Below are 22,805 nucleotides of genomic sequence, written 5' to 3' on the forward strand. Positions count from 1 at the left end.
TGGCAGTCCAGCCAGACGTTCTAAAATCCGAATAATAGGAGTCCAGAAACAGAGAACAAAGAAAATGTAGAAGAGGGTGTTCAAAAACAAAAAATCAATAAAATGTCTCAGAACTGAAGCACATGAGTCTACAGATTAGAAGAATCCACTGAGAGCACAGTACAGTGGATAAAAATAGGCCCACACCAAGACACATGTGATGGTTGATTTTATGTGTCAGCTTGGCTAGGCTGCAGGATGCCCAAGTGTGGAGACCTTATTTTATATGCCTGATTTCCTAAACTTTGTAACCACTTTATTTTATTTTTATATAATTATATTCTGGAATAAATGTGGTTTTTGTTCCAATTAAGATGTTAGTGTTTATATAGGGGAAAAAAGTATGTTTTTTTGAGTCATCAAATTAAAACTGAAGTATGGGAGCAATAAAACGATTATTATACTTTCTCCTAAAAACAGCTGGTTATCACATTTTTAAAAATCACGAGCCAACTGACTGTGTCAAAATACAGAGACCGTCAGCATTTATTGTACTAAGAAAGACCTATTGTACCGTATGATACCTGAGTTGGTGACATCGATTTATATAATCCTGCGAGTGTTCTTTGTACATGTGTTAAGCATCAGGGTGAAGTGCTATTATTACCGAAGATAGCCAAATGAGGACCCATAAGCTGCTCCAGAAAGAGAACTGTGACATTCACTTTCATTTTGCATACAAGCTTGTTTTTTGGCAAGTACCTTTCTCACACGTAGGTTATGCTACCGCTAGATGGCAGCACAGTGGTGTTCTGGTGGTCTTCAAATTTCAAGTCAAGTCAGAACCAGGAAACTGGCTTGAGGAGGCCCCGTGAGCCTGGCAGAATCTTAGAGCTGAGGCTCACTCACATTGCCTTCATCCATCCATCCATCCATCCATCCATCCACCCACCCACACATCCATCCATTCATTCATTCAACAAATACTCATTGCCTTTAAAAATAACTCTTAATAATGATACAGTTGAATTTAAAACAATATTCTCCAAACCATATTTTAAAATAACTGAAGGAGACTAGACGGGAAAGAAACAGATTGAAGAATGTTGCTCCTGCATGATTGGTATAGATGGAGAAGTCCAAAAGTAGACAGTGCATGTTTTTATTTTATTTTTTTATTTTTTTGTGGAAGAGAACTTTTTATCACTTTTATATACAGAAAATTCAACAGTGTACACTTAGCCCAGTTTGGCGGCCAGTTCCTTAGCCTTTTTGCCTTTTCCAGCGTTGTGATGCGAGCCACCAACTTAGGACCCAGGATCTTGCCTCCTCAGTGATGGCGGATCTCATCATATCTTTCTTTGTAATTGGTCCTGATAGCTTCTCCCAGCTTAGCCAGAACTCCTTTGTCTCCCAAGTGAACCTGAGTGAAGGCCACAGAGGTGCAGGTCTTCCTGTGGACCAGACGCCCCAACCTGGCCTTCCCTTGATAATGCAGTAGGGAGCCCCCATCTTACAACACAGAGCAGGCAAGGAGACAACCAGCTCAATGGGATCCACATCATGTACAATCACTACCGTCTGAGCCTTTTCGTTTTCCACCAAGGTGGTGACATATTAACCCCCACTTGAAGGACGGGCGGCCTCTTAGTGGGGTTATCTGGAGCAGCTTTCTTCACAGCCCGGGCCAACAATCTCTGCTGCCTCTCTTACTTTGCCTCTGGTCTCTATCTGTGGGCGAGCATAAGCAGTTGAGTAGCAGTTTGGTGGTCCAAGGTCTGGGCGAACTGGTTAATCAGAGGAGGCACTTTTAGCGGTTTATGGAGAATAGCCCTGTACCGCTGCAGCCAGAGGCAGCGATTCGACAAAGAGCGTGAGGTCCCTTTTGGGCTGAATGTCCTGTCTGATGCCAAAATTCTTGGGCCTTTTCTCCAACAGGGGATTGACCACGTTCTTGGGCTCTTGCTTCTTCAAGACAACAGGAGCCCAGGCTGCCTTCTTTCCTTTTGGCATCTCAGAAGGCTGGAGGGAAGAGCAGCACTGTGTGTTTTTAAACACAAGGAATCAAGCATTAGGCTTGACTTAACAAGGGAGGCTTGGGAGCTATTTCTTGAGATCAGAAATCCCAAATAATTCAAGGTCAAAGCTTTGGAAAGGGAAGAAGTGAATAATCATCAGAGCGGGAATAAGGTGGTGTTGCCAAATCATGATTGCTATTTCTTCTGGATCCGGGCAGTTTTAGAGATCCATCTCACAAATACCTGCTGACAGGGGTGATTTGATACCAGCATATCAATTTTTAACTGCTGTCATTTTCCTTCCACACCATCGGAGAAAAGCATTTCGTTTCTTTCCTCACACATTTGTGGCTTGCATACATCCTTCCTGCTCTGCTTTTCCTAGCCTAAATTTCATCTACATCTGCCAGTTTTACCTTTACTACTAAGAGATCTTGGTATGACTACTCCAACGCTAAGGAGAGAAGTGGATTAGTCTCCCAATCCAACTTCTTTAATTCAAACTGTCTTTTCAAACACACACAAAAGGGCAAAATGTGGCATCCTCTAATGGTCAAAAGTGTGATTTTATTCTTCCTGTATATAGAGAGAACAACACGGAGAAGAGCTTTGTCCTCTAAAGCAATGACTTTTAAACCTTTTGGAATCTGACCTTCAATCAGAAATACATTTTACTTCACAACTGCGCCAGCCCTGGAACTCTCTGCTCTCAAATCCATCCCTTGCTCTTCTCTTCCTCTGCCATGTTTCAATGATGCTGATCCCAAGAAGCTGTATTTCCAAGGCTCCCAGGTTATGTTAACCGACTTGTGGCTGGGTGCCACTCACATGCAGCTCTAAGACGGGAGGGTGAGGGGAATGGGAAAGCGAGGACAATTCCCTCCATCTTTCTCTGCCTTGAGTGCATCTTTGACAGTGGCTGGGTCTTCCAAAAAGGTCCTCCTTTGATTTCAGCTTCTGTTGGATGACCCCAGCTCTGGGACCCAGCAACACTGTCACCTCCCTTTGTCCCTCAGTCAAAAGGGATTAGTGGTTTCTGCCATTGCTGATCTCTGGGTTGTCTCATCTTCCCCCGTTGGCTTCTCAGCTTCTTCATTATTTGTGTAACCAGTTTCCAGTTAAATTCCCTCCATTAAAAAATACACTGACCATGGTTTCCATTTTCCTGATATTTCAGGAAATATCAGATGCATGAAACAGAATAAAATGCACATACAGATGCATGAAACAGAATAAAATGCTTCATTAACAATACTCCTTTCACTATGTGCAAGGACTCTGATATTTCCTATTCTATTTCACCTTTTTTTTTTTTTAAGTAGGCTCCATGCCCAGTGTGCAGCCCAACACAGGGCTTGACTCATGACTCTGAGGTCAAGACCTGAGCTGAGATCAAGAGTCAGATACTTAACCGACTGAGCCATCCAGGTGTCCCTATTCTATTTCACTTTGCCGATCACAACCCTCTAAATTGAATTCACAACTCGTTGATGGGTTGTATTTCGTTAATGGAGATTTGAAAAACATTGCTTTAGAGACTGTATTTATTTCTACTTTTTAAAAGTCTAGTTTACTGACTCATAATTTATGCACAGTAAATTCACCTTTTTAGGTGCACATCATAAGAAGTTTGAAAATTATATACAGAATATTTTCATCACCTCCAAAAGTTTCCTTGTTCCCCTTTATAGTTAACCCCTCTCTTCATCCCTAGCCCCTAGTAACCACCAATGTATTTTTTTTTTTTTGTTCTTGTAGTTTTATCTTTTCCAGAATGTCATATAAATAAAATCCTATAGTATAGAGTCTCCTGAATCTGGTTTCTTTCACTTAGCATAATACTTTTTAGATTAATTTGTGTTCTTGCATGTATAAGTAGTTCATTTCTTTTTATTGCCGAATGATATTCTATTATCACATTAAAGCTTAAAGAATTCTTATTTTAGCCTAAAATGTATATTTTACTTCCGCTGTTTGTATTGCAGCCTGTTAGTCTGAAATCATGTAAAACTTCTGTGGAGGTCTTCACTGCTGGGCCCAATGATGGAGGCGTGGGGGTGGGAGATCCTCACAGAACAGCCTCAGCAATTTTCGAGTTCAAAGACAAGAGAGTAATAGCCTGAGCTCTGGAGTCTCACTGTCTTGTTTGAATTCTTCCTTTAACTCTTGCTACCTCCTGATCTTGAGCAAATTACTTCACCTCCCTTAAATTATAGTTTCCTCATCTGTAAAATAAGATGGTAGGAATGGTATGTGTTTCACTGAATTCTTGTGGAGATAAAATGAGATAAAGTGCAATGACTGGTCCCCGTAAGTACAAGTAAATTAGTGTATGTCCTAGAAAAGCTGGCTATAATTTAGCCGGTCTAAAAAGCCAGGAGGGACAGTTTTTTTCAAGACTGACTCACTTCCTTTAAAACCCTGTCACTCGCGTCTGATCATCTGGGAGCAGCAGTGCTATTGCCAACCAATGACTCGGCCTGATTCAATCCATGAGGTCAGGAAGAAATGTCCGGGAAGCCCATATCTGGGGACTACCCATTGACTCTGGCACCTAACATCATTAAGTTAGTTGGTCATTGGACTCCAAATCAACTGACACAAAGTGGGACATGAAGTCTGCGTCTCCTCTATAATCTCTTCAATTCATATTATACTGGGTCTACAACACATGTCTTAAGAAGATGCAAACAGCATGGTACAATGGGAAGAATCCCAGATTGAAAGCCAGAACACTTTGGCATTGGGTTGGACTTACCACTTTTTACCAATGTGATCTTGAACAAGTCACTCAGCATTTCTGTGCCCTGGTTTCTTCATCTGTAAATGGATATATAATATGATTATTTCCCATAAGTCTTCCTGAATCAACTGTCATTTACAATGATTTCAAAATTAAAATTTTGTTACTATTTTATATAAAAGTATATTTGATCATTCAAATGTGGCCATTCAGATTTGAATTACATGAACTTTTTGTGATATGATGAGCATGAAGATTATTTCTGTGAAAGCATTTGTTATTGCTTCTGTGTTAAAGACTGATTGAGTTTATAAAACACTGTTCCACTGGACCCAGTGTTTAATACTCACCAGGCATGCACATTCTAACAGCCTTTGTGTTCGTATAATGGACCAGTGAATTCTATTTGCTGCTGAGGATTCAATCACATCCTACAAACAAAGATATATTGTTTTGAATTAGTGTCTGCTGGGGAAAGATGTTCAATTGTTAAATTACTTTAACTATGTGTGAGTTTTAATTATCTGGAGCATACTGCTACTTTACAAGTCATATTTCTCTGTAGAATGAAATCTTTATGAATTAGATAAACTAAATTATTGATACATTTCTATATATTTAAATCACACTTGCAGTATATATTGTCATTTTTAAAAAACACATTCTGGGACTTTCAGAAAGCCATTAAAATGTCACTGTCCTAAAAAAGCAAAAAAATACAATAACTGAGGCTTGTGTTTTCTGATAAATTTGTTAAGGGACATAAAAACTACTATGTATAACATCCATCCATCTATTTTATCTTTTTTTTTTCTTGAGAGAGAGAGAGTGTGTGTGCAAGCAGGGTAGGGAGTGGGGGGTGCTGGAGGGGCAGAGGGAGAGGGGGAGATAGAGAACCCCAAGCAGGCTTCACACCCAGCAGGGAGCCCCACGCGGGGCTCGATCTCAAGAGCCTGAGATCATGACCTGAGCCGAAATCAAGAGTTGGATGTTCAACTGACTGAGCCACCCAGGCGCCCCATCCATCTATTCTATTGTAGAATATCTATTATACACTTGCAATTGTGTTGCCTAAGGAATGCAAAGATGAGTAAGAGTGAGAAGGTCACAATCTATTGAAAAAGTAAGGACACAAATGATTTATAATACAGTACAGGGGGTACTATAATTGAGATATTAACTCCTCAGTAAATATTTTTTAATAAATTTAATGCCAGCATGTGTCAGATCCTATACTAGCTATTAAGAATAAGACTTAAGACTTTTTTTTAAATTCAGTTAATTAACATATAATGTATTATTTGGTTCAGGGGTACAGGTCTGTGATTCATCAGTCTTATATAATACCCAGTTCTCATTACGAACATATCCTCCCCATCGTCCATCACCCAGTTACCCCATCCCTCCACACTCCTCCCCTCTAGCAACCTTCAGTTTGTTTCCTATAATTAAGAGTCTCTTATGGTTTGTCTCCCTCTCTGTTTTCGTCTTGTTTCATTTTTTCCTCTCTTTCCCTATGATCTCTGTTTTGTTCTTTTTTTTTTTTCAAAACATCACACCTCTAGCTTTAATACATACATTAATTTAAATGAAAGCATTTACATAAGATTCTAAATTTTCACTTCAACATCACATAGATATAAACCCAACTGGGATTTACTGCATAGCTAGTAGGGCTCAGGATCCCAGGTCTATAAGGTGAGTAGAGAACAGTAAGAATCCTGGCATCTGCCCTCAAAGGGTCTGCAAGCTCCACTGGGCCAAGTGGGAAACCTGAGAATTTTTTTTTTAATTTTTTATTGTTATGTTAATCACCATACATTACATCATTAGTTTTAGATGTAGTGTTCCATGATTCATTGTTTGTGCATAACACCCAGTGCTCCATGCAGAACGTGCCCTCCTCAATACCCACCACCAGGCTAAATCATCCTCCCACCCCCCTCCCCTCTAGAACCCTCAGTTTGTTTTTCAGAATCCATCATCTCTCATGGTCCGTCTACCCCTCTGATTTCCCCCCCTTCATTCTTCCTCTCCTGCTATCTTCTTCTTCTTTTTTTTCTCTTAACATATATTGCATTATTTGTTTCAGAGGTACAGATCTGAGATTCAACAGTCTTGCACAATTCACAGCGCTTACCAGAGCACATACCCTCCCCAGTGTCTATCACCCAGTCACCCCATTCCTCCCACCCCACCCCCCACTCCAGCAACCCTGTTTGTTTCCTGAGATTAAGAATTCCTCATATCAGTGAGGTCATATGATACATGTCTTTCTCTGTTTGACTTATTTCGCTCAGCATAATACCCTCCAGTTCCATCCACGTCGTTGCAAATGGCAAGATCTCATTTCTTTTGATGGCTGCATAATATTCCACTGTATATATATACCACTTCTTCTTTATCCATTCATCTGTTGATGGACATCTTGGCTCTTTCCACAGTTTGGCTATTGTGGACATTGCTGCTATAAACATTGGGGTGCACGTACCCCTTTGGAGCCCTACATTTGTATCTTTGGGGTAAATACCCAGTAGTGCAATTGCTGGATCATATGGTAGCTCTATTTTCAACTTTTTGAGGAACCTCCATACTGTTTTCCAGAGTGACTGCACCAGCTTGCATTACCACCAACAGTGTAGGAGGGTTCCCCTTTTTCCGCGTCCCCGCCAACATTTGTCATTTCCTGACTTGTTAATTTTAGCCATTCTGACTGGTGTGAGGTGGTATCTCATTGAGGTTTTGATTTGGATTTCCCTGATGCCGAGTGATGTTGAGCACTTTTTCATGTGTCTGTTGGCCATTTGGATGTCTTCTTTGGAAAAATGTCTGTTCATGTCTTCTGCCCATTTCTTGACTGGATTCTTTGTTCTTTGGATGTTGAGTTTGATGAGTTCTTTATAGATTTTGGATACTAGCCCTTTATCTGATATGTCATTTGCAAATATCTTCTCCCATTCTGTCGGTTGTCTTTTGGTTTTGTTGACTGTTGCCTTTGCTTTGCAAAAGCTTTTTATCTTGATGAAGTCCCAATAGTTCATTTTTGCCCTTGCTTCCCTTGCCTTTGGCGATGTTTCTAGGAAGAAGTTGCTTCGGCTGAGGTCGAAGAGGTTGCTGCCTGTGTTCTCCTTTAGGATGTTGATGGACTCCTCTCTCACATTGAGGTCTTCCAACCATTTTGAGTCTATTTTTGTGTGTGGTATAAGGAAATGGTCCAGTTTCATTCTTCTGCATGTGGCTGTCCAATTTTCCCAACACCATTTGTTGAAGAGACTGTCTTTTTCCCATTGGAAATTCTTTCCTGCTTTGTCAAGGATTAGTTGACCATAGAGTTGAGGGTCCATTTCTCGGCTCTCTATTCTGTTCCATTGATCTATGTGTCTGTCTTTGTGCCAGTACCATACTGTCTTGATGATGGCAGCTTTGTAATAGAGTTTAAAGTCTGGAATTGTGATGCTGCCAGCTTTGCTTTTCTTTTTCAACATTCCTCTGGCTATTTGGGGTCTTCTCTGGTTCCATACAAATTTTAGGATTATTTGTTCCATTTCTTTGAAAAAAGTGGCTGGTATTTTGATGGGGATTGCATTGAATGTGTAGATTGCTCTAGGTAGCATTGACATCTTCACAATATTTGTTCTTCCAATCCATAAGCATGGAACGTTTTTCCATTTCTTTATGCCTTCCTCAATTTCTTTCATGAGTATTTTATAGTTTTCTGAGTACAGATCCTTTGCCTCTTTGGTTAGATTTATTCCTAGGTATCTTATGGTGTTGGGTGCAATCGTAAATGGGATCGACTCCTTAATTTCTCTTTCTTCTGTCTTGTTGTTGGTGTATAGGAATGCCACTGACTTCTGTGCATTGATTTTATATCCTGCCTCTTTACTGAATTCCTGTATGAGTTCTAGCAGTTTTGGGGTGGAGTCTTTTGGGTTTTCCACATAAAGTATCATATCATCTGCAAAGAGTGAGAGTTTGACTTCTTCTTTGCTGATTTAGATGCCTTTGATTTCTTTTTGTTGTCTCATTGCTGTGGCTAGGACTTCTAATACTATGTTGAATAGCAGTGGTGATAGTGGACATCCCTGCCGCATTCTGACCTTAGGGGGAAAGCTCTCAGTTTTTCCCCATTGAGAATGATATTCACTGTAGGTTTTTCATAGATGGCTTTTATGATATTGAGGTAGGTACCCTCTATGCCTATACTCTGAAGAGTTTTGATCAAGAAAGGATGCTGTACTTTGTCAAATGCTTTTTCTGCATCTTTTGAGAGGATCATATGATTCTTGTTCTTTCTTTTGTTAATGTATCGTATCACTTTGATTGATTTGCGGATGTTGAACCAACCTTGCAGCCCAGGGATAAATCCCATTTGGTCGTGGTGAATAATCCTTTTAATGTACTGTTGGACCCTACTGGCTAGTGTTTTGGTGAGAATTTTTGCATCCATGTTCATCAGGGATATTGGTCTGTAATTCTCCTTTTTGATGGGGTCTTTGTCTGGTTTTGGGATCAAGGTAATGCTGGCCTCATAAAATGAGTTTGGAAGTTTTCCTTCCATTTCTATTTTTTGGAACAGTTTCAGGAGAATAGGTATTAATTCTTCTTTAAATGTTTGGTAGAATTCCCCTGGGAAGCCATCTGGCCCTGGGCTTTTGTTTGTTGGGAGATTTTTAATGACTGCTTCAATTTCCTTGGTGGTTATAGGTCTGTTCAGGTTTTCTATTTCTTCCTGGTTCAGTTTTGGTAGTTGATACATCTCTAGGAATGCATCCATTTCTTCCAGGTTATCTAATTTGCTGGCATAGAGTTGCTCATAATATGTTCTTATAATTGTTTGTATTTCTTTGGTGTTGGTTGTGATCTCTCCTCTTTCATTCATGATTTTGTTGATTTGGGTCATTTCTCTTTTCTTTTTGATAAGTCTGGCCAGGGGTTTATCAATCTTGTCAATTCTTTCAAAGAACCAGCTCCTAGTTTCGTTGATCTGTTCTACTGTTCTTTTAGTTTCTATTTCATTGATTTCTGCTCTGATCTTTATTATTTCTCTTCTCCTGCTGGGTTTAGGCTTTCTTTGCTGTTCTTTCTCCAGCTCCTTTAGGTGTAGGGTTAGGTTGTGTATTTGAGACCTTTCTTGTTTCTTGAGAAAGGCTTGTATTGCTATATACTTTCCTCTTAGGACTGCCTTTGCTGCATCCCAAAGATTTTGAACAGTTGTGTTTTCATTTTCATTTGTTTCCATGAATTTTTTTAATTCTTCTTTAATTTCCTGGTTGACCCATTCATTCTTCAGTAGGATGCTCCTTAGCCTCCATGTATTTGAGTTCTTTCCGACTTTCCTCTTGTGATTGAGTTCTAGTTTCAAAGCATTGCGGTCTGAAAATAGGCAGGGAATGATCCCAATCTTTTGGTACTGGTTGAGACCTGATTTATGACCTAGGATGTGATCGATTCTGGAGAATGTTCCATGGGCACTAGAGAAGAATGTGTATTCCATTGCTTTGGGATGGAATGTTCTGAATATATCTGTGAAGTCCATTTGGTCCAGTGTGTCATTTAACGTCTTTATTTCCTTGTTGATCTTTTGCTTAGATGATCTGTCCATTTCAGTGAGGGGGTGTTAAAGTCCCCCACTATTATTGTATTGTTGTCAATGTGTTTCTTTGCTTTTGTTATTAATTGGCTTATATAATTGGCTGCTCCCATGTTAGGGGCATAGATATTTACAATTATTAGATCTTCTTGTAGGATAGACCATTTAAGTAGGATATAGTGTCCTTCTCATCTCTTATTACAGTCTTTGGTTTAAAATCTAATTTGTCTGATATAAGGATTGCCACCCCAGCTTTCTTTTGGTGTCCATTAGCATGGTAACTGGTTTTCCACCCCCTCACTTTCATTCTGGGGATGTCTTTGGGTCTAAAATGAGTCTCTTGCAGACAGCATATCGATGGGTCTTGTTTTTTAATCCAATCTGATAGCCTGTGTCTTTTGATAGGGGCATTTAGCCCATTTACATTCAGGGTAACTATTGAAAGATAGGAATTTAGTGCCATTGTATTGCCTGTAAGGTGACTGTTACTGTATATTGTCTGTGTTCCTTTCTGGTCTATGTTGCTTTTAGGCTCTCTCTTTGCTTAGAGGACCCCTTTCAAGATTTCTTGTAGGGCTGGTTTCGTGTTTGCAAATTCCTTTAGTTTTTGTTTGTCCTGGAAGCTTTTTATCGCTCCTTCTATTTTCAATGACAGCCTAGCTGGATATAGTATTCTTGGCTGCATATTTTTCTCATTTGGTGCTCTGAAGATATCCTGCCAGTCCTTTCTGGCCTGCCAGGTCTCTGTGGATAGGTGTGTTGCCAATCTAACATTTCTACCATTATAGGTTACAGATTTCTTCTCCTGAGCTGCTTTCAGGATTTTCTCTTTGTCTCTGAGACTCCTAAGTTTTACTATTAGATGTCGGGATGTTGACCTATTTTTATTGATTTTGAGAGGGGTTCTCTGTGCTTCCTGGATTTTGATGCCTGTTTCCTTCCCCAAATTAGGGAAGTTCTCTGCTATAATTTACTCCAGGATACCTTCTGCCCCTCTCTTTCTTCTTCTTTTGGGATCCCAATTATTCTAATGTTGTTTCGTCTTATGGTATTGCTTAGCTCTTGAATTCTGCCCTCGTGATCCAGTAGTTGTTTATCTCTCTTTTTCTCAGCTTCTTTATTTTCCATCATTTGGTCTTCTATATCACTGAATCTCTCTTCTGCCTCATTTATCCTAGCAGTTAGTGCCCCCATATTTGATTGCACCTCATTAATAGCCTTTTTGATTTCGACTTGGTTAGATTTTAGTTCTTTTACTTCTCCAGAAAGGGTTTCTCTAATAACTTCCATGCTTTTTTCAAGCCCAACTAGTATCTTTAAAGTGATGATTCTGAACTCTAGATCCGACGTCGTACTAATGTCCATATTGAGTAGGTCCCTGGCAGTCGGTACTACCTCTTGTTCTTTTTGTTGAGGTGATTTTTTCCATCTTGTCATTTTGTCCAGAGGAGAATAGATTAATGAGAGAACAAAATGCTAACAGGGTAACAATGTCCCCAGAAAATATACTCTAAACAAATCAGAAAAGACCTGAAGTAGTGGGAAAAGAAAGGGAAAGAGAGAAAAAAGAGAAAGAAAAAAAAAGAAAAGAAAAAGATAAAAACAAACAAAAACAGAACAAAACAAAACAAAAAAAGATTATGATCAAATATGATCAGGCTGGTACATAGATCAGTTCCACACACTAGATTTTGGGTTATTTTGGTCTGTTAGAACAAAGTGTGTCCCCAAATTTTAATGAAAGAAAAACTTATATATGTACAAAAATAAGGGTTGATATAATGAAGGGATGGAATATGACTATAAAGATGAAAATTATAAAAAATTTTATAAAAGGAATTGATAAGAAGTTGTTTGAAAAAAGAAAGAAGAGGATTTAAAAAAAAGAAGAAAAAGGGAGAGAATGTGATCAGGCAGGGGAGTAGAAAAAAACCATACACTAGAGATTTAGGGTATATTTTGATCTGTTAGAAGAAACTATCTCAAAATTTTAAAGAGAGAACAACTTATATATATATGCCAAAAATACGGGTAACTACTATGAAGGGATAGAATATGACTCTAAAAATGAAAAATAAAAATGTTTTTTAAAAAAGGGATTTATAAGACGTTGGTTGAAAAAGGGAAAAAGAAAAATTAAAAAAAAAAAGTTAAAAAAAATTAACTTTGAAAGACTACAGAACCACGGTAAAAAAAGCCATGGATTCTATGTGCAGTATTCCCCTAGCGCTGGAGTTCTGCCGTTCTCATTGATCGGTAAACTTGGTCTTGGCTGGCTGTTCTTGCTAATCTTCTGGGGGAGGGGCCTGTTGCCGGGGTTCCCAAATGTCTTTGCCGGAGGCGGAATTGCCCTGCCCTTGCCTGGTCCAGGCTAAGTAATCTGCTCGGGTTTGTTCTCTGGAGCTTTTGTTCCCTTCAAGCTTTCCGTACAGCTTTGGAGGCCGAGAGTGAAAATGGTGGCCTCCCAATTTCCGCCCCAGAGGAGCCAAGAACTCAGGGCCCCGCTTCTCAGTGCACCCCCAGAGAAAAGCAATCAGTCACTCCTGTCTCCCCAGTCTCTGGTCTCACTCTGTGCTCACCCGTCCTGTGACCGTGCATTTCTCTGGCACCCGACCCCATGTGGAGTCTCCAAACCCAGCAGATCCCTGCAGTGCACTCCCACGCCACTCCTCCCTGGGGGAGGAAGGTGAGTCTCCCCGGATCTTCCACTTGTTGGGTCCCTGCTGGAGGAGCAGTGGCCCGACTGTGCCGCAGATCACAGTTTATGGCAACCCCGAGCTGAGAGCCCACTCCTCAGCTCCGTCTCTGCAGCCAGCTTCCCCACTCGGATACCTGGGAGCTCTGCCACACTCAGGCACCCCTGGTCTTTCTGTGACCCCGAGGGTCCTGAGACCACACTGTCCCGCAAGGGTTCCACCCCCCGCTTAGCCACCAGAGTGATGTCCCTCAGCGGAGCAGACTTCTAAAAGTTCCGATTTTGTGCTCCACGGCTCTATCACTTGCCAGAAGCGGCCAATGGAAGCCCCTCCCCCACTGTCTATCCTCCCAAATATCGCCTCAGATTCACTTCTCCGCACGACCTACCTTACAGAATGGTCGCTTTTCTGTTCAGAGAGTTGTTGCTATTCTTTTCTTTGATCTCCTATTGAGTTTGTAGGTGTTCAGAATGGTTTGATCCTTATTCAGCTGAATTCCTGAGACCAGACGAAATCCAGGTCTCCTACTCCTCCGCCATCTTGCTCCGCCCCCTCTGTTTTGTTCTTAAATTCCACATATCAGTTAGATCATATAATAATTGTCTTTCTGATTGACTTATTTCGCTTAGCCTAATACCCTCTAGTTCTATCCATGTCATTGCAAATGGCAAGCTTTCATTTTTGATGGCTGCATAATATCCCATTGTGTGTGTGTGTGTGTGTGTGTGTGTGTGTGTGTGTGTACACATATACACCACATCTTCTTTATCCATTCATCTGTTGATGGACATCTGGGCTCTTTCCATAGTTTGGCTATTGTGGACATTGCTGCTATAAACAGTGGGGTGCAGGTGCCCCTTCGGATCACTACATTTGTATCCTTGGGGTAAATACCCAGTAGTGCAATTGCTGGCTCATAGGGTAGCTCTATTTTCAACTTTTTGAGGAACCTCCATACTGTTTTCCAGAGTGGCTGCACCAGCTTGCATTCCCACCAACAATATAGGAGGGTTCCCCTTTCTCCGCATCCTCGCCAACATCTATCCTTTCCTGACTTGTTAATTTTAGCCATTCTGATTGGTGTGAGGTGGTATCTCATTGTGGTTTTGACTTGTATTTCCTGGATGCCGAGTGATATTGAGCACTTTTTGTGTGTCTGTTGGCCATTTGGATGTCTTCTTTGGAGAAATGTCTGTTCATGTCTTCTGTCCATTTCTTGATTGGATTTTTTGTTCTTTGGGTGTTGAGTTTGGTAAATTCTTTATAGATTTTGGATTCTAGACCTTTAACAGAAACGTCATAAGACTTAAGACTTTACTTATAGTCTAATTGAGGAGACCAACAAGTACAAGAAATTACCAGAGTACCCACCTCACCTTGAGGAATGGTGCAGGAAAACCTCCTCATAGGTAAAATTTAAACTGAGTAGAGAAAAACTAATAGGAGGTACGAGGAAGAAGAGGGTTAAGGATATTCTAGGTAGAAAAGCAACTTTTGCAAAGGTACAGAGATGAGGAAAAGTGCAAATCATTTAGTATGTCTGGGTCCTGGGATACATATTAGAAAGCAGCAAGAGATGCACCCGGGATGAGTAGGGACCAGATAACAAGGGGCTGTGTTTGCTGTGTTATCCAAACCACTTTTTGTTGTTGTTGTGTCAGTTTTGTTGGCCTCCAGGGTATCTGATGAGACATTTACTGTCTTTTGAACTATTATTTCTTTATTGACAAAGTGTTGTTTCTCTTTCTGCTTTGAAGATTTTTTGTTGTTGTCTTTAGTTTTCAGATATTTGGCTATGATCTTGGTGTGGATTTCTTTGGATTTATCTTTTTGGGGTTTTACTCAGCTTCTTGGATCTGTAGGTTTATATCTTTTAACAAATGTGGGACACCTGGGTGGCTCATTTGTTAAGCATCTGCCTTTGGCTCAGGTCATGATCCCAGGGTCCTGCGATCGAGCCCCACATCGGGCTCCCTGCTCAGTGGGAAGCCTGCTTCTCCCTCTCCCACTCCCCCTGCTTGTGTTCCCTCTCTCGCTGTGTCTCTCTCTGTCAAATAAAATCTTTTTTTTTTTTTAAAGATTTTATTTATTTATTTGACAGAGAAAGACACAGCGAGAGAGGGAACACAAATGGGGAGTGGGAGAGGGAGAAGCAGACTCCCCGCCGAGCAGGGAGCCCGATGCGGGGCTCGATCCCGGGACTCCAGGATCATGACCTGAGCCGAAGGCAGTCGCTGAACCAACTGAGCCACCCAGGCGCCCCTCAAATAAAATCTTTAAAAAAAAAAAATTTGAGAAGTTTTCAGCCATAACTTCTTTGAGTACTTTTTCAGCCCCACACTTTCTCCTCTTCTTCAGAGACTGATAGGAACTTTAGACCCTTTGTTGTTGTCCCACAGGTCCCCAAGCCTCCTTTCAATTAAAAAAAATTTTTTAATAGATTTTAGTTTTTAGGGCAGCAAAACCATTGAAGGTTTTCCTGTGTAGAGAATACATGCACATTTACACATACATGTGTGTGCACACACACATATTCATACATATGTATGTGTATATATGCTTTATTAAGATATAATTCACATATCATATGATTTTTAGTATGAGTTGTGCTCCCATCATCACAAATTTTAGAACATTTCCTGTCTCCAAAAATAAACTCTGTACCCATTAACAGTCATACCCCACTTCTAGCTGTAGGCGACTACCAGTCATTCTGTGTCTATAGACTTGACTATTCTGGACATTTCATATAAATGGAACCATGCAGGATGTCTGGGTGGCTCAGTCAATTAAGCATCTGCCTTCGGCTCAGGTCATGATCCCAGGGTCCGGGGACTGAGTCCCACATTGGGTTGCCTGCAAGGAGTCTGCTTCTCCCTTTGCCTCTGCCTCTCTCCCTGCTCGTGCTCTCTCTCTCTCTCAAATAAATAAATAAAATCTTTTAAAATAAATAAATGGAACCATGGAATATGTAGGCTTCTGTGACTGCATTCATTCATTTAGCTTAATGTTTTTAAAGTTCATCCATGTTGTAGAATGTATCAATATTTGCTCCTTTTTATTGTAAATAACATTCCATTTGTTTAGTTTTCTATTGCTCCTATAACAATTCAATACAAACTTAGTGGCTTGAAACAATGCAAATTTATCATCTTACATTTATATATGTCAGAAGTCTGGTGTTGGTATCACTGGGCTAAAATCAAGGTGTTGTCAGAGAAGTACTCCTTTCTGGAAGCTCTAGAGGAGAATCTGTTCCATACCTTTTTCAGCTTCTAGAGGTTGCTCACGTTTCTTGGCTGATTGCCGCCTTCCATCTTCAAAGTCAACAACAGCAAGCTGAATCCTCTTATACTACATAACTCTAATGTTCTGCCTCCCTCTTCCACTCTTAGGAATGTTTGTGACTACATTGGGGCCCCATGAATAATCCAGAATAACCTATTTTTAAGGTCAGCTGATTAGCAAACTTAATTCTACCGGCGACTTTAATTCTCCGTTGCCATGTAATATAACATATTCACAGATTCTGGAAATTTGGATGTGGACATACAGTGGTTTGCCTACTACCCACTGTAAGTATATGCATTTTATTTATCTGTTTATCAGTTGATGGATATTTGGGTTGTGTCCACTTTGGGGCTATTATAAATAATGCTGTTATGAACACTTGTGTACAAGTTTTTGAATGGACATATGTTTTCATTTCTCTTAAGTAGATATTTAGGAGTAGAACTGCTGGGTCAGAAGATTTACTTTCTAGAAGATCATTCTGGTTCAAAGTAGAGAATGGTTAGGGGTGATATATACTGAGTTTTATATGAATTTGAAGGAGGAACAAGTAACTCTTGTTGGTGAAGGCCTCAGAGAGGAAACATTTGAGCTGGACCTTGTAAAGTTATATTATCATTTATTGGCTTTCTTTTAATTGTGAAAGTAACAAATTCATTGTAGAGAATTTTAAAAATATAGAAAAGTCTCTAAAAAATTTTTAAATCACTTAATACCCCACAACCCAGTGAAAACCACAGCTAACATTCTGCAGTGCTTGCTTTGTGTGTATGTGTATGAATTGAGTTCATATGGTATATATAATTTTGTTGTTATCAACATTATGTCATAAGCATTTTCCCATATCATTAACCATCAAATATAATAGATTGGCTACATAGTATCCCAGAATAAGAAAATACTATCTGCCATTTAATTAGTCCTTTACTGTAGGATATTTAGGTTGATTTCCAGCTTTCTGTTATGGTAGGTAATAGTATGAGGGACATTCATGTACATATATCTTTTCTTTGAGTTGGATTTTGAAGAATGAGTTAACTGCAATCATGGCGTCTAGCAAGACAGTTGTCCCCTCTGCTTGAAAATAACATAACATTCAATGTTAACTGTACTTCAGTTAAAAAAAATGATAGTGGTCCCCCAAGAACACACCAACAGATGATTTTGTGCACAACTCCTGAAGGATATAGGAATTAAAGTGTTCAAGCGAAGACTCATAAAAATTGGAGTTTGCTTTCCTATATGTAAAATAAAATTCTTGAGGCAAAATTTTATTCCAGCCATGTTATAATAATCCATCATTGTTAGTGGTAATGTGAAACTACCAATCTAATGTTGTACTGACCAAACTACTTTTCTTCTCCCAAGAGTTTTTTTTTTTAAACAGATATTGCAAGTTTAAAAAACAACACTTATCATGGATAAAGCCATTCCAATTGTTAGATACTACTTTACATTTCCAAACAACAGGCTTAAGTCCTTCTTTAGAAAGGGCTCTAATTCTTCAAGAAAATTCTTCCATATTTAAGTTTGGGTGTTATTAAAGCAGATCTGGCACTTCAATATTACCTACTTTGGCTTCAAACCGTACCTGTCCTAATAAGGTTGTGACTTCTGTGTCAGGGATAAGCCATCGATTCACATGCACACCCATTAAAGAAACAAGCCCTGCAATGCTGGTATTTCAAAATGTCCTATTGGACCCTCAGATGTTGTTGTTTTTTACCACCAATGTGATATGTGAGAGGATGCAGCCGCGGAGCCAAGAAAGACAATGGAAAGAAAACAAGAGGTTGTTGATGACTGTGATCCTATATACAGAGGGCAGCTAGCTTCAATGAATTGCAAAGGTGGAAGTAGTTTTCAGCCCAGTGTGCTGAAATGGAGAGTTCTACATCTTATATGACATAAAGTTTCAAAGTACCACATGCTTCTTATTTCAGGCTTTCAGGGCAGATCTTTTTAGTAAAATTAGCAGTGGTGTTTCATCAGGAGTCAAGTAGAAAAAGTGAAATAACTATCTCTTTAAAAATTGAGAAGCACTTTGCAGCCCCTAAGTTATAGATCCTAAGTTTGGTCAGTGACTAGGACTTAGCAGAAGAATTTCTGAAACAACAACAAATGTATAGATATTATTTTAATGTGAAGTATCCTGTCACGTTTACTGTCACAAAAGTTTAAATATCTCAATTAGGGATCTTTTGTGGAGAGAGTTCCTGATCATAGTGGCCCTTCTTTTATTTTGAATTCATCTCAGTTACCTTTTGATCTTCCCTGACCTCCTATCTCCTCAACCCCTTTCTAAATTTTATTTGTTTAGTTTTCACTTTTTTCTCCAGACTTTCAAGTTTCTCCCTACTCCACTTAACTTGTAAAACCCCAAACTGAAGAAATTAAAATGGAATTCCTAATAATATAGTCCAGTGTTCTCTCAGGGCTTTTACTCCATACTCTATGCACCTCATGTTCCGTGAGAAATGTGTTTTCTTTCCTTTAAGTAAGCCCACAGGCTCTGATCACTACTGCTGGAACACCCCTTCCCACTGATAACATAGCTCAGATCATTTTTCTAGTGTGTGGATGAGGCTGTCATGTGGAATGGAATCAAAGCCTCAAAGAGCAAAGTATATTGCCTTGCCTTCCCAGACAACACCCAGAAGGAAGTTAAACTGCTTTCATGTGGCTTGCATTCAGATGCACTGTGGCATAATATGCCTTTTTGCCAGCATATTTCCCTCTTTCCCATTTGACTGCATCTGAAAGTCTTACTAGGAAAGATAAACAAACTTTTAAAAATATAAACAGACCTTGAAATTTTTAAGCAGTAAATAAAACTTGCAGAATTTTCATAAGGCCAGAAATAATCTGGCCACATCTTATTCAGGATGTGGAGGGAGCAGTCTAGGCAAGGGCTCCATGCGTGGGCTTTCTTTCTTTTTTATGATTTTATTTATTCATTTGAGAGAGAGAGAGAGAGAGCGTGCGTGCCCAAGTAGGGGGGAGGGGCAAAGGGAGAGGGAGAAACAGGCTCCCTGCTGAGCAGGGAGCCCAACATAGGGATCCTGAGATCATGACCCGAGCTGAAGGCAAAAATTTTAACCCCAATGCGTGGGCTTTTCACAGACAAGTGTTTTCACCTCTACCCAACAGAAGAAATGCTGTTCCTCGCAAAAACAGCTCCAGGCAAATTTGTGAAGAAGACTATATTTGACATCAAGAATCTCCCTTTCCATTATTCTTCATTTCCCCCCTTTTTAGTTTGGTTTAGTTACTTCCAATCATCTCTTCCCTTCTGTTCTCAGGAACATGTCAGATATATTCCCAAGAAAATATAAATGGCTAATATGACTTCAAATGTTCCTTCCCAGAGGTCATTACAAGGAGCAAAGCCTAAACCTAAAGTAGTGGTAATCAAATCACAGGGACAGGACAGGTGATGTAAATGAGCAAAGTGAGTGGCTTTTCAGGAAAGCAGGGAAATGATGGAGATGGAGCCAAAGGGAGAGCCCCGGCCTCTCTCAAAGAGGGCGCCCAGCTCCTGTAGACTGTTGCCAGGTGGGTTTGTTGGCTCCAGTATTACCAGGTCTTCTGGCATTTATTTCACAACTCAGGCTTTTACGAGAAATCTCCCAAAGTGTCAGAGTGTTTGAGCGCTAAACCTAACACACCAGCAAGTTGTATTCATCTGTGGGCTACCCGCTTGTATCCTTGGATGACAGGAAGACATGCTGACCATTGGAAGGCTATATGGACCAGTGGAAAGAGCTTTGGAGTGCCCCACACCTGTTGAAATCTCAGTTTTGTCTCCTGTAGGCTCAGTAAGCTTGAGCAAATTTTAATGTCACTGAGCTTAACTTCCTTGTCTGTAAATTGGGAATACATCATCTCTGCCTTGCAAAATTTCTAGGTTAGGTTGTGTAACATATAAAAAGCATGCATCAGAGTCTAATACGGCAGTTGCTTAATATGCAGTCACTACTGCTACAGCTACTACTACTATCACGACTTACTATTAATATAGTGGAATTTCAGGCATCAACCAACATGTGAGGAAAGCACACAACAAGGGCTAAGTTTCCTGCAACCCTTCAAACACATCATCACCTATCTGTATATAAGATCATTCCTGACTGTGTCGGAATTCTGATGTGTTATGGAATTCTGTGATTGTAGTTTATTGGAGAGTTGACACAAGACATCAAAATATATAATATACTTCAGCAAAGAGGCTAGGTTGCTAAATATATTGGAATCGACAGAGTAACATTGAAATAGTTTTTATTTTAATTGGGTTCTAGGTTTGTTTTTGTTTTTAACTGTTAGCCTTGGGCGCCTGGGTGGCTCAGTCAGTTAGATGGCTGACTCTTGATTTTGGCTCAGGTCATGATCTCAGGGTCCTGGGATTGAGCCCTGCACTGGGCTTTGTGCTCAGTGGGGAGTCTGCTTCAGGATTCTCTCTCTCTCTGCCCCTCTCTCCACTTGCTCATGCTCTCTGTCTCTCTCTCAAATAAACAAATACGTCTTTTTAAAAAATATTTTATTTATTTGAGAGAGAGAGAGAGAGAGACAGAGCATGAGTGGGGGGAGAGGCTGAGGGACAGAGTCCTACCCGAGCCCTACATGGGGCTCCATCCCAGGACCCTGAGGTCATGACCTAAAGAGAAGTTAGACGTTTAATGAACTGAGCCACACAGGAGCCCCAATAAATAAATCTTTAATAAAAACCCAATGCTCTAGTTCCATCCATGTTGTTGCAAATGGTAGGATTTCATTCTTTTTGATGACTGAGTAATATTCCACTATATATAGACACAAACACACACACACACCCTGCTTCTTTAGTCAGTCAGAGAAAGACAAATATCATATGATTTCACTCATAAGTGGAATTTAAGAAACAAAACAGATGAACATAGGGGAAGGGAAGGAAAAATAAAATAAGACAAAATCAGAGAGGGAGACAAACCATAAGAGACTCTTAATTGTAGGAAAAAAACTGAGGGTTGCTGAAGGGGAAAGGGGTGGGAGAATGGGGTAACTCGGTGATGGGCATTAAGGAGGGCACTTGATGAAATGAGCACTGGGTATTATATGCAACTGATGAATCACTAAACTCTACCTCTGAAACTAATAATATACTAATGTTAATTAATTGATTTTAAATTAAAAAAACTATTAGCCTTTAGGTTTTTTTTAATTTTGATATGTATATTATGCAAAATTTATTATAAAACTTTATCTACTTAATAATTCTATGGAGAGAGAAACCAAAAAATGGAATAAAGGCAAATTGATATAAAAATCAATTATAGTGTATTCCATATCTCATTATTTTAAGTCACAGTACATAGCATAATTAAGCCCTTGTAAATAAATGGGAAAATTGATTAAGTATTAACAAGTAAAATATAATTCAAACTAACTTTATTAAAATAGGCTAGAATAGTCCCAGTTACCCAATTTTTTCCTGAATCTCAGTCTGGATCCTACTAAAACTTTAGCGACTTTCCCATGGATTTTCCCCTTAAAACACATAAGGGAGAAAAAGACTAGAAATGCATAGGACAGAATAAGGCAAAGGAGTCTGGTGCAAGCCATGTTTATTCGGCTAGATACAAAGGATTGGTAATAAATGTGTGCTGAGTCTGAATACTGTTGACCGTGGCACAGAGGTGTTGGGAGTAGGATTCCTGGCACATGTGGGTCCAATAGGTAGCATTGCTAAAGCATAATACATTTGGGCCAGTTTCCATAAAATGGATCTTCCAAATTTCGTTTATCGACGTTCCTTTCAATTCTTCTCTCTAGCTTTATTAGCTAATATCATTCCTAGAGTTCTTTTTTTTTTTTAAGATTTTTATTTATTTATTTGAGAGAGAGAGAATGAGAGCACATGAGGGGGGGGAGGTCAGAGGGAGAAGCAGACTCCCTGCCGAGCAGGGAGCCCGATGCGGGACTCGATCCCGGGACTCCAGGATCATGACCTGAGCCGAAGGCAGTCGCTTAACCAACTGAGCCACCCAGGCGCCCACGTGTAGTCTTAATACCCTAATTAGCTGAGGACTGATTATACCTGAGGTATATTGTAACATACAAGGGAAATGAGAAGAATATGCAATCAAACAGTGGAAATCTCAAAAGACTTCATAAAAGGGGGATGGCTTTAGTATCAAGAGATGGAAGGAGACATTGCAGAGAAAGAGAACAGAACAAAGGAAACAGGCAGGAAAATGTAGAACAATAAATAGATCAGTGAAAGCACAGCTTGGGATCAAGGGGGAGATTATAAAAAGGGTTTTGAGCCTCAGGTTACAGGATTCAGATTTACTCTAAATGTGCGAAGGCCCAGGTCAACAACCTTTTCCTCTAAAGATCCAGATAACAGATACTTTAGGCTTTGCAGGCCAAGAGGCAAAATCAAGTGTAGTATGTAAGTACTTACACAACAAGAGAGAAAACAAATTCTCACAGTGAAATTCAAATAT

The 22,805-nt window shown here is 39.8% G+C and overlaps 1 pseudogene; it reads right to left on the minus strand.

Annotated features, from left to right (window-relative positions):
- Positions 1 to 1,217: 1,217 nt before the first annotated feature.
- On the minus strand, positions 1,218 to 1,998 carry LOC123852363 (large ribosomal subunit protein eL8-like; annotated as a pseudogene).
- Positions 1,999 to 22,805: the final 20,807 nt, after the last annotated feature.

Source organism: Mirounga angustirostris, unplaced genomic scaffold (genome assembly GCF_029215605.1).
Source record: "Mirounga angustirostris isolate CCGP_5_RB_7025 unplaced genomic scaffold, mMirAng1.0.hap1 SCAF_14, whole genome shotgun sequence".
In the NCBI taxonomy this organism is placed as follows: domain Eukaryota; kingdom Metazoa; phylum Chordata; class Mammalia; order Carnivora; family Phocidae; genus Mirounga; species Mirounga angustirostris.